The 12,734-nt window shown below is 39.9% G+C and overlaps 1 pseudogene across 1 annotated transcript; it reads left to right on the top strand.

Annotated features, from left to right (window-relative positions):
* The first annotated feature begins 32 nt into the window (after positions 1 to 32).
* Positions 33 to 11,547, top strand: LOC118535582 (vomeronasal type-1 receptor 1-like; annotated as a pseudogene). The gene is made up of 3 exons (XR_013444296.1): positions 33 to 76; positions 2,466 to 2,529; positions 8,531 to 11,547. The product of XR_013444296.1 is annotated as a vomeronasal type-1 receptor 1-like (transcript).
* Positions 11,548 to 12,734: the final 1,187 nt, after the last annotated feature.

Genomic DNA, 12,734 nt, shown 5'->3' with positions numbered 1-12,734 from the left:
CACCTTTTAGATAAATTCTTCATTTTTTGTGACATTCTCAGAGGGAAGTGTGACCATGACATCCTCAGAGGGAAAAGTGAGTATGTGAAAGAACTTACAGGGTGAGGCTTCTGCTTGTCTTTGGAGGAAGTTAATGATTAGGTGGGTGAAAAGAATTAAATACTTTCGCATGTGTCTATTTTTGCATAAAAACATGACACCAAACTTAAATGGTTTCAGGGTCCTGGGATCGAGTCCCACATCAGGCTCCCTGCTCGGCAAGAAGCCTGCTTCTCCCTCTCCCATTCCCCCTGCTTGTGTTCCTGCTCTCGCTATCTCTCTCTCTGTCAAATAAATAAAATCTAAAAAAAAAAAAAAAAAAAAAAAAAAAAAAAAAAAAAAAAAAAAAAATGGTTTCAAATAGCAAATAATGCATTAACTCACAATTTTGGGTATCAGAAAACTAAACAGGCTTTACTTGGGTAATTCTGCTCTTCACCGTTTCAGTGGAAATCACCTGGAGATAGGGGGTGGGTGGGTTGGTTTAGGGGGTCTGGGATGACTTCACTCACATTTCTGTGCTGCCTTAGAGATGGGTGGAAAGGAAATTTTGAACTAGAGGACTTATATACACATGGGCAGATTTCTTACATGGAAGTCCAGGGTGTATCAAGAAGCCCACAGAGAAGCTGCAAACTCTTTGTGTCTTGTTCTCAGAGATATAAAAAAAAAAGTCACATGCACCAATTCTTTTAGTCAACAAGTCATCCAGTTTCAAGGTAAGGTGACAGAGTAACTTTTCAGTGGGAGAAATCACAAGGAATTTGCTGTCTTCCTTAATACACCATGAACACCTACTGGGAGTTCTGGGGCAGTGGGGACACTGATGTATTGGCCAAAGAGCAGTGGGTAGGGAGACTAAAATAATCCTAATATGATGCCACACTAAATGATGAAGATTGGAATGTTATGAGAACTTTGAGGACGAGCAAGGGTTAGTGAAGCTATTGGGTAATAGGAAAGGGTTCTCAGAGGAAACACTGAAGGATAGGTGAGATGCCCCAGTGAAGAATCAAGGGCAGGCATCAGTTTCATCATACTTGCCTCTTCCTCTAGCATGCAAGGTCCGTTCGTGCAAAGGCTGTCTGTTCTGCCCATGCTGCAGTCACAGAGCTTCACACAGGGTGTCCTTTGTTCACTAAGTGTTAATGAGAAAAGATAAGCAGATATGAAAATGCACAAAAGTACAAATATATAGAATATTCCAGGAAGGTGAGTAGATCTCTGAAGCTGAAAGTTTCTGGGCAAGGAGAGGGTCACTAAGGGGTGAGGCTGCAGAGAGAAGCTTAACACCATGCCTTACTATTTATAAAATAAATAGAATAACATATTCATAATTCTTCCAATTGTAAGATAAGATGTTCATAATAAAATATACTTGTAAATGGGACAGTATATAATTACTATGGTTTTAGTCGGGAGTAAAACGTATTCAAATTGAGTAGTAGTTTTCACCGTGTTGTGTGATTTTCACAGGAGTGTGACGGGCTCTGGCCAGCCTACCCAGCCTCAGCTGATGCAGAGCCCACAGACCTAGGGACCAGCTTTGATTCATTCTTTTTTTTCACTCCCCACATCCAGTCCTACAGGACATCCCACTGGCCCTGTCTTCAAAATATATCAGCAATGTGAACACTTTCCAGCATTCTCTCGATGACTAGCCTGGGCCGTGCCACCATCTTTTACCTGGCTTTCCTCATTGGTTGTCTAACTGTTCTCGCTCTTCCTAACCTTCTTTGCAGTGTAGTCTCTACCTCCCGGTCAGCATGAACCTTTCAAAGTATAAATCAGATAGTGTCCCTATTTTGGTCAAACCCTGTAATGGCTCCCATTTTATTTAGAGGAAATTCAAAATTCTTACAGAAACCTAGACGGCCTTACATTCCTTTCTCCCATGTTTTTCTCTGACCTCCTCCTTAAACTCCGCCCCACATCTAGTTCCATGTGCACTGGCACTTGGCTTTGCCTGAGACGTGACACTGGCTGGTGTCTGTGTTTGGGTGAGAGATGCAACATATCTGCAGGGCTTGGTCCTTCCATCTTTTTTCAAATACTGCCTGCAGTAATCTTGTAAATGAGGTTCTCCATCACTACCCAGTTTATCTTGCTTCCTCCTTCATTCCCTTCTCATCCCTCGAACTCTTTTTTTCTTGCAAGGCACTTTTCATCTTATATTCAATATTTTATTTGTTATCGTCCGTCTTTCTTAACAATAACATTGGCTTGATAGAGGCAGGTTCTTCGCAAGTTTTTTTTACCCTGGTACCTCTCATATACCAAAAATAATGAGTGACGCTTCGCCTGTGTCTGCTGAGGCAGGGAGTAAAAGTTTATCCACTTTCTCCAGTTTGTTTCTAACATTCCAACATTTCTAACATTCAGGCAATTTGTTCCTAATCAGTTCTTTCTTTTCTTCTCCCTTTCAGGCTGCCGTGGTGTAAAGTTATCAGAACTGAAAAATAATCACATTTTGGAAGCAAAATGCCTCAGGTTGGCAAGAAACAAAGCCCAGCTTTGTCCTCAACTTCCTTCTGTCACTTCCTAGACCTCAATATCCTTGTCTCACCTGTCAGTTTTACCCGGTTTCTTCCAGGCATCTGAGATGTGTTTCCTCTTGTCTGTTTCTCAGCCTCTGTCTGTCTGCCTGTCTCTCTCTAACTGGTTAATCACTACAAAGTGCTCCTACTAACTTTAAGTGATTTTCACATTTCATAATTGTTTTTCTGAGACAATTGCCCCTCCCCAGACAGACACTCACTAAACTCACGAGTGAAATGAAAATCACTAGTCAGCAAGGAGATGAGATCATATTGTCCCCAGCCTATATCTCGTGGATAAGGCTTGTGCTCTGCACTTGTGCTCAGACTGTGACCATGGCTACTACTGTCCCAGCAAGAAAAGGTATTTGGTAAGTGGACCTTCTTTTTAGATAGATTTTTAGGAAAGTAGAATGTTTCTTTATAAAGCTCATAAGAAATATGGTGTGGACAGACATTTCTTCCTTCCCTCCCTCCACGGGTGAAATGGAACAAAGAAGAATACATGAAGTAGTGATATTTTCTGAGGGTTCCTGAGACATAGAGTCACCCCAGCCTTCCTGTCCCAGGGTTGCTTGGCATCTCTTGCACGCCTTATCTGTCACAGCTCTATCTGGAGTCCTCTCCCTGAGTGAACACACACACCCTCACAGCCCTCTGTCCTGCTTACATGGTCGGTATGAGTGTGTTTAGCCCTTGGTTTCTGCTTAGACAGCTGGTGTCTGATAGCACCTAATACAAACATCTGTGGTGGGGGACGCCTGGGTGGCTCAGTCGTTAATGTCTGCCTTTGGCTCAGGTCATGATCCCAGGGTCTTGGGATCGAGTCCAGCATCAGGCTCCTTGCTTGGCAGGGAGCTTGCTTCTCCCACTACCTGCAGCTTCCTCTGCTTGTACTCTCTCTGTCTCTCTATCTCTCTGACAAATAAATAAAATATTTAAGGGGCACCTGGGTGGCTCAGTCGTTAAGCTTCTGCCTTCGGCTCAGGTCATGATCCCAGGGTCCTGGGATTGAGCCCCGCATCGGACCCCCTGCTCAGTGGGAAGCCTGCTTCTCCCTCTCCCACTCCCCCTGCTTGTGTTCCCTCTCTCGCTGTGTCTCTCTCTGTCAAATAAATAAATAAAATCTTTAAAAAAAAAAAAAATCTATGGTGGTATGTTGTGCTCTGGTTGGCTATGACAGTTTGTCTCTGAAAACTTTCTGTGATCAGTGTGATCCTCCATCTCCTTTATTCTAGGTTCTGGGGAGCAGGATGTACTTTATTGCACCAGTAATTTCATCTCTCCTTGAAGTTTCTGGGATCAGTGTGAAGAAGTTAAACTATCCCCAATTTAAGGAAATAGAAATTAGTATCTCTCTCTCCCTCTCTCTGTTTCTCTCTCTCAGAGAGAAGTTACCAGGTTTAGTGAGCAGGAATAATCAGGGATTAAAATGTGTTAATGTCTTAATGGCACTCTGACATGTTAACCGGGTTTGGAAATGCTTCGGTAGTCTGCAGACCTCTGCATCTGCCCCAGATCTGTTGAGATTTCTGCAGTTGTCACCCCACTCAGTCATCAAGCAGTGAAGATTTCATCTGTTCCAAGCCAGAAGTCCTGTGGAGCAGGTGTTTTCCTGTCACTGTGCCGGGAGGTAAGACGTGCCCAGTTTAATCCCGAATTGTGCCTCCGTAGAAAATACTTGGATAAAGTAAAGGGAAAACGTCTTTATTTTTCCATGAATGACTGCCGTTTTGAAGGGCACCCAGATCCATAAACACAGCCGGTCCAGGATTCAAATATTTTCTTGTTTGAAAATATTGACCAAAATTTTGTTGTTCCCCCTCTTACTCAATTGCATGGTTTCTGAGAAGGTGGATGTAATTCTTCTCCATGTTTCCCTATAGGTAAGGTGTTTCTTCTTTCAGGATTTTTTTCTTTATCTTTGATTTTCTGTAAAGTGAAAATAATATGCTTACATGTAGATATTTGTTTTTTTGTTTTTTGTTTTTTTAAAGATTTTATTTATTTATTTGACACAGAGAGAGACAGCAAGAGAGGGAACACAAGCAGGGGGAGCGGGAGAGGGAGAAGCAGGCTTCCCGCCAAGCAGGGAGCCCGATGTGGGGCTCGATCCCAGGACCCTGGGATCATGACCTGAGCCGAGGGCAGTCGCTTAACCAACTGAGCCACCCAGGCGCCCTACATGTAGATTTTTGGACATCTATCCTGCTTAGTGTTTTCTGAGCTTTCTCCCCCTCCTTTCCCTCCCTCTCCTCTTCCTCCTTTTCCTTTTTCCAGTAAAGGATATTTGATTGTGTTGCACTTAGTTACAAATTACATTGTTCATACAGAATTATATTTAGTTGATCAAGTTATTTATTTATTATTTAAAATTTTATTTATTTATTTATTATTGCGGGGCTTGAACTCACAATGATGAGATCGAGACCTGAACTGAGATCAAGGGTTGGACACTTAACCGACTGAGCCACCCAGATGCCCAGATCAAATTATTTAAATATTGAGGCATTTAATGCAAGATAGTTGTTTCCCTGTGCATTTCTTTAGATCTTATTTTAAGGTATTTTCTTGAATATTTATTTAATTCGTGGTTCTGTACATTTACACACATTTTCTCAAAGCACTTTTTTCCCATCATATTTTCATTCCAATTTTAGTATATGTGCTGCCGAAGCGAGCACTCCCATCATATTTTCAAATACAATACTATATCTACACAGAAACATCTATAAATTATTCATTTTACCTTAGCATTTGTACATTTTCTAAACTCATAAATGTTAATAATAATTCATTTTATTCCATTTACTAATTACCTGTTTATTTAGCAAGTAGTCAACTGTATCATCTCCACAGATTAAAAGGTAAATTTGTGATTGCCAAGGAATTTCATATGGTTATACTTTTGCCTTGTCTTTGCTAGAGATATGTTAATCTTAAAAATGGTGGATTTCAACATTGTGGTCATAGTTCTGAAAATTTTTCATATGCTGCTAGTTATAACCACTCTAATACTCTATACCACTCTAATAATTATAAAGGGTGCTCTTTATTCTTATTTAATTTAAGTTCAATTTAATTAACATATAGTTTATTATTAGTTTCAGAGGTAGAATTTAGTGATTCATCGGTTACGTATAACACCCAGTGCTCATTCTATCAAATGCACGCCTTAATGCCCATCACTCAGTTATCCCATCCCCCCACCAACCTCCCCTCCAGCAAGGCTGTGCTCTTTAATATGGAAAAAATTAAAATCGTACAAGAGGCAGTGCTCTCTTAATAAACCGCCGCTCCATCCGTTCCTGAGATCTGGAAGCGGAGGTCAGGAGGTCTCACCCAAACAATAGACATATTTTGTTTGAGTGCTTTGGCTTTTAATTGGAAATTTGTGTTTTTATAAGAATTAAGGACGTATTTTTAAAAACAGTCTATATTTGATGACACCGGAACACAGATGTCAAAAAAAGTTAGAACTGGGAAATGGCAGCCCATTTCCTTGGGCCTTGTGTTCTCCAGTTTCCAGTTCTGCCCACATAGCTGGGCTCTTTCCTCTCACTTGACTCTGGACAGGAAAGACATTACAATGTTTGAATCTGGCTTCCGAAAAATGATAGAAATATAGTAATGTAAAGGACTTCAACATAATACTCTTTGAAAATTGTGTGCTAACTGATACAAAATAAAAAAAATTATGGCACCCAGGAGAAAAAATAAATGTTACAGTAAATAGAAAAGAAATTCTAATATTTGTTATTCAGATAAGAATTTTAAAGCATTCACATGTAAATTTCCAGGCATCTGTAGAAGATGAAGAGTCAGTATAATAGACCATGTGAATGTACCACACATCTACTCCAGGACTAATCCATAGCTAAATTTGCTTCATGTATTACACCCAGTTTTCTTCCAGGAACTACTTAAGTTAAAAGCAAATTCTAGAAGCCATATAATTTCATCTCTAAATACATCACTTTAAAAGACAAAGACACTTTTTTTCCCCATTATTTAGAGTATTTTACCATCCATAAATATATTAATTCTTCAGTACCATGAAGGACCAAATCATTATTCAGATTCGCTTATGTATTAAATATTCAGAATATTTCATTTGAATCAGCATCCAAACAATTTCCTAACCATAGTATCATATTTGTATCTCCTTTGATTTTGTTATATTCTATAGATACACTTCCTCTTTGTCTTAAAATGTCTTGTTTCATGAAAGAGGTCATTTATCACGTAGAATTCACCTTATTCTAAGTTGGCTTTTGTTGTGACAGTCATTCTATCTAATTCTATCACGGAGCCTGACTCAGTGCTCATTGCAGGGCTGATCTGAGGACCCTGAGATCATCACCTGAGCTGAAATCAAGAGTTGAATGCTTAACCGACTGAGCATGCGGGACTCGATCCCCAGGACACTGAGGTTATGACCTGAGCTGAAGGCAGATGTTTAACCGACTGAGCCACCCAGACGCCCCTCTGTCCTGTTTTTTCAACCTTTGTTCTCCTTGTGTTTTAGCTTTTGAAGTTTCTATTGATATATTTGAATCTTTCCTCAGCTGTGTCCAACCTACTCATAAACCTGTCAAAGGCATTCTTCATTTCTGTTACAGTGTTTTTGATCTCTAGCATTTATTTTTGGTTCTTTCCTAGGATTTCTCTCTCTCTGCTTACATTGCTCACGTGTTCTTGCACGCTGTCTACTTTATGCAAGAGAGCCCTTAGCATATATATTTTTTTAATTTTATTATGTTATGTTAGTCACCATACAATACATCATTAGTTTTTGATGTAGTGATCCACGATCCATTGTTTTCGTATAACACCCAGTGCTCCATGCAGTACGTGTCCTCCTTAATACCCATCACCGGGCTAACCAATCCCCCCTCCCCCCTCTACTCTAAAACCCTGTTTGTTTCTGAAGTCCATAGTCTCTCATGGTTCATCTCAGCCCTTAGCATATTAATCATAGTTGTTTTACATTCCTCATCTGATAATTCCAACATCCCTTCTATGTCTGGATCTGATGCTTGCTGTCTCTTCAAATTGTGTTTTTTACCTTCTGGCATACCTTGTAATTTTTTCCTTGATAGCCAGACATGATGCATAGGTAAAAGGAACTTTAGTAATGTGGTACTGAGGTGTAGGGGAGGGGAAGCATTCTCTAAGGTCTCAGTATTCTGTGCTTCTGGATATTTACTTCACAAGTGTTTCTGTTTTTTTCTTTCCTCCACCCTTAGGTGGAACAGGATGGCTAGAGGGGGCTGGAGTTGGGTGTTTGCCTTCCTCCGGTTAGTTAGGCTCTGATAATACCCAGGAGGTCAGGTTCTGGTTAACTAGTTTCCGCTGATGGCAGGCTTTGTTGAGAAGAATGAACTGTTCTGGCTTATTTCAGAAAGTTTCTTTTCCCCTCTTCCTGCAGGAACCTTGAGGGTTTTTTGTTTGTTTGTTTTTTCAGTATTTACTGTGTGAATCTGGCCGAGCTCCTGGAGATAATTTCACAATGTTGTGGGGTCCTGCTGTGACTAGGTCCCCTGGAGTTTTCAGCTCTGAGTTGTCCACAGTGAGCATCCAGCAATTCATCAGTTACACTGTAGGTTTTCCTACCTGGGCACTGGTTCTTGTGGTGGTTCCTTCTGCTCATGAGTGTCTCTGCTCCAGGGAGGGGTGACTTCCTGTATTCACCTGTCTCACAGATCTAGGGTCAGCAGTTTGCCCTGTGCCCTCCCCTCTCTTCTGGATCCAAAAAGAGTTGTTAGTTTTTCAGTCTGTTCACCTTTTTACTTGTGGTGAGGTTGTAGTGGTGACTTCCAAGTTCCTCATGTGTGGAACCAGAAACCAGAAGTCATCTATGGTGTTCATATTCACATGGAATAATGGTGTGGGGTTTTTTGAGAAAAGACACCTTCTGAATGTAATGAGAGTAACCCAATTTTCTCTTTCAGTCTCCAGATTCCTCTGATTCAAATGAAATCAAACTACAACATCTCCTCTAAATGGATAGATTGATTTCTGTTAACTTGAATTGGGGTCTTACCTTCCTAACTCAGATTGGTGCTGGGATCCTTGGAAATTCTTCACTTCTTTGTCTTTATAATGTTATTTTGCTCAATGAACAGGTCTTGAGACCCTCAGACTTGATTCTTAACCAACTGGTCTTAGCTAACATCTTGGTTCTTTCTCTAAAGGGATCCCTCAGACACTTGCAGCTTTTGGATTAAAATCTTTCCTGGATGATGCCAGATGTAAATTTGTCTGCTGTTTGTACGGTGGCCAGAGGAGTTTCCCTCAGCACCACCTGCCTCCTCAGGGGTTTCCAGGCCATTAAGCTTTGCCCCGGTTTCTCTGGGTGGAGGGAGCTCAGAACTAGATCCACAATGTTCATTGGCTTCTGCTGTTTCATATGCTGGATTCTGTGTCTGTTGTTAAATATAACTGTTAATACAAACGTAACTGACCCAAAGAATAGTGAAAACATGAGTATGGCGGGCGTTTATAGGTATTGTTCCTCACCCATTCCTGAGAGATTGGTGTTCTCTGTAGCTGCAGTCATTTATGTCTTCACTGATGTTATGTGTTTGGTCTTCATGATGTGGACTAACGGCTCCATGGTCCTTGTCCTGCTCAGGCACAAGCAGCGAGTCCAGTACATTCACAACAACAGCCTTTCCCCCAGAACATCCCCTGAGACCAGACCACACGCACCATCCTGATCCTGGTGAGCATGTTTATCTCCTTGTACTCTCTATCTTCTGTTTTATCATTCTGGATAATCCAGGTTGTGAACCCAAGCCATTGGCTGTTGAACCTCTCTGCACTGGTGTCTTTAGCCTTCCCGACATTCAGCCCCTTTGTGTTCATTTTCAGTGATACCCGAATCTCAAAGTTTTACTTTGTCTGCTGGACAAGGAAAACAAATGCTCTAAGCATGGTCTCTGGGCCGCGAGTTTCTTCCAAAACATCCTACCATTTATTTGATTACTTGGTTCAACATTTGTGGGCTTATATGCAAAGACTTTGAGATTCAGTATTGAATAAAAATTATGACTTCATATTGCTTATTGGATTACCAGAAAATGAACATGGTATACATAATTACTCAAATGTATGGCATTTCTTTAAAAAATAAAACGTAGAATTACCATATGATTTAGCAGTTCCACTATACCCAAAAGAATAGAAAGCAAGACTCAAACAGGTGTTTGTACATCAGTGTTTACAGGAGCATTATTCACAATAGCCAAAAGGTGGAAACAACCCCAATGTCCAAGGCTGGATGAGTAGATAAAGCATGGTGTATAACATACAACAGGATATTGAATCATTCAGCCTTAAAAATGAATTAGATTCTGACACATGCTACAACATGGATAAACCTTGAAGATAGGCTTATTGAAATAAGCAAGACAAGAAAAGACAAATATTAAATGATTCCATTTATATGAGGTATTTAGAATAGTCAAACTCAGAGACAGAAAGTAGAGTATTAGTTACCAGGCACTGGGGGAAAGAGGGGAATGGAGATTTCTGTTTCTTCAGTACGGAGTTTCCATCTGGAGTGACGTAAATGTCCTGTGGAGGAATGGTGCTGGTGGTGGCACAATGTGGATGTACTTCATGCGAATGACTTGTACACTTACGATGGTTAAGATGGATAGGGCCACCTGGCTGGCTCAGTCAGTAGAGCATGTGACTCTTGATCTTAGGGTCATGAGTTTAACCCCCATGTGGGGTAGAGATTATGTTAAAATAATCAAATGGTTAAGATGGTCAATTTTATGTCTATTTTACCACAATAAAAATGTAAAAATAATTACTCAAAGATGACTTTCTCAACTGGTAGTATTACTCACTACTGAAATTTGAGGATTTCATGGTAATACATGGAGGGAATCTTCAGTGTCTTGGATTTCCAAGGTAGAAACTGTTGGGGAAATATAATTATCAGAAAAATCTGCTGGTGATCCAGAAAACTTCTCCACACTACTAGAAAATAGTTTTGTTCTTGAACATGTATTAAACCAGGATGTAATGTGCATCAGGGGCAACCCACTACAGAGACGGTGAAGTCAGTAAGAACTCTCAACCTTTTATATGGTCAGGCAAATACAACCCAGGATGTACATGTTCTTAAGATAAACAGCTGGACTTCAAGTAAGAGGACTTCATAGCACCATTTGTCACACAAAATCCATTTTAAATTCACCTCAGAATGGCCTTTGGTGTTTGTTGATTGCTTTATCCTAAGGACAAATAGATTTCTCATATCTTTATGGAGGGATAGAATCTTGTAACTTGGATCCTGGCTCCTGCTGAAGTTAGGCTCCCATCCTCCCTTGGAAACTAGGAGATGGTATCCTAGCTTCCTCCATGATTACATTTCAAAGAGATGCCCTTCTGGTCTTCAAGAAAAAGATTACTGGGTTTTAAAGCTGGCAAGGGACTTAAGTAACTTTTATAAATATTTACATACATCTCAAAGGACATAGGAAGAATTCACAATTAGAAGTTTCTAAAGCAAATACTCTAAGAAAAGTGACGGATAAATGGAGTCTCTCTTTTTGCCTCAGAGAATTTTTTTTCTTTTTTGATTTGTATTTACCGTTACAAAACTCACTGCTAATTTGAACTTTAATGACCAAAAGATTTATTTGCATTTTCTAAGCATATTGGGTGAAGGTCCTTTCAAATGGAGAGAAAAGCCATAGGAATATCTGGATTGTGGAGGCCTGTGTGTGTGTGTGTGTGTGTGTGTGTGTAAGATAAAGCAGAGAAAGTGGTGATCATTTCTTCTGTTAGGTCTTGATAGATGAGAAACTTTGCAGAGGAGACATGATGGGTCACTGAGTGTTTATTTACCTAGGTGAAATGATCAGATTTCTTTAAAAACTTCAATTGAAGTAAATTTATGTTATTGACTGTTACATTTCTCCACCAATAAACTTCAGTTTAAAATACTAAAGGAATATTTTGGAATTTTTTTATGAAATGAAAACAACTTTTAGAAAAATTTTGGGGCACCTGGGTGGCTCCGTCATTAAGCGTCTACCTTCGGCTCGGGTCATGATCCCAGGGTCCTGGGATCGAGCCCCACATCGGGCTCTCTGCTCAGTGCGAAGCCTGCTTCTCCCTCTGCCACTCCCCCTGCTTGTGTTCCCTCTCTCACTGTCTCTCTCTCTCTGTCAAATAAATAAATAAAATCTTTAAAAAATAAAAATAAATAAAAATTAAATAAAATCTTAAAATAATGTTTAGTCATTGAAAAATAATCTTATCTATCGCTAAATGTAGTTCTGTGATGTCTGCTTTAAAAAATTGATTTGAGGGGCACCTGGGTGGCTCAGTCGTTAAGTGTCTGCCTTCTGCTCAGGTCATGATCCCAGGGTCCTGGGATCAAGCCCCGCATCGAGCTCCCTGCTCCACGGGAAGCCTGCTTCTCCCTCTCCCACTCCCCCTGCTTGTGTTCTCTCTCTCACTGTGCCTCTCTCTGTCAAATAAATAAATAAAAATCTTAAAAAAAAAAAGATTTAAAAAATTGATTTGAAAATTAATTTTGTTTTATTTTTTAATATTTAATTATGTATATTACTGTTTAATGGAAAAAATATGAAGCACATAATTGCCTAAATAGCACTTTTATCCAGTATACTTAGGTAACATGGATGCTATAAATGATAAATCATGGTGATTTAAGTTATATTTATTATTTCTAATAAACTCAATAGCAATATCATTTTCCATAGTAAGAGCTGTTTCTTTTCAATATTAGTCTATATTCCAATAGTAAATTGAGAATATGCATGATTTCCTGGAAGCTTTTTTTTTTTAAGCTTTTACTTTGATGTTTTAATAGCTTTCACAGTCTAAGAGTTTTTAGTAAGTGCTCAGTGGCTTACCTAGATCGCATCTGAATGGTATGCCATTATTTCAAAATGTTGAATCTTTTTTTTTTTTTTTTAATATTTTATTTATTTATTTGACAGAGAGATAGCGAGAGCAGAAACACAAGCAGGGGGAGTGGGAGAGGGAGAAGCAGGCTTCCTGCCGAGCAGGGAGCCCGATGTGGGACTCGATCCCAGGACCCTGGGATCATGACCTGAGCCGAAGGCAGACGCTTAACGACTGAGCCACCCAGGTGCCCCTGAAATG

The sequence above is a fragment of the Halichoerus grypus genome, chromosome 15, assembly GCF_964656455.1.
Source record: "Halichoerus grypus chromosome 15, mHalGry1.hap1.1, whole genome shotgun sequence".
Lineage (NCBI taxonomy): Eukaryota > Metazoa > Chordata > Mammalia > Carnivora > Phocidae > Halichoerus > Halichoerus grypus.
The sequence above is the reverse complement of the archived record's forward strand: the minus strand, read 5'-3'. Positions and strand labels throughout refer to the sequence as shown.